We start from the raw sequence: 297 nt of genomic DNA, 5'->3' as shown, positions 1-297 counted from the left end.
GTGTTTATTTGCATTGAAAATATTAAACTCAACTACCTCTTCTCCAACTTTAAAGTTTATCTTGCCTTCCCTCACATTAATGATTGTGCCTGCAGTAGCCAAGAATGGGCATCCCAAGATTAAAAGAATTTCTAGATCCTCTTCCATTTCAAGCACAATGAAGTCCACCAGAATGTAGAGATGCCCAACTTTAAACAATACATCCTCAATAATCCTAACAGGGTACCTGATTGTTCTATCCGTTAATTGCAAAGAAACTGTGGTAGGTTGTATCTCGTTAAGTCCAAGTTTCTCAAC

Source organism: Theobroma umbraticum, unplaced genomic scaffold (assembly GCF_002168275.2).
Source record: "Theobroma umbraticum cultivar Fairchild unplaced genomic scaffold, ASM216827v3 scaffold_60.0, whole genome shotgun sequence".
Classification (NCBI taxonomy): domain Eukaryota; kingdom Viridiplantae; phylum Streptophyta; class Magnoliopsida; order Malvales; family Malvaceae; genus Theobroma; species Theobroma umbraticum.
Note: the sequence above shows the minus strand (reverse complement) of the source record.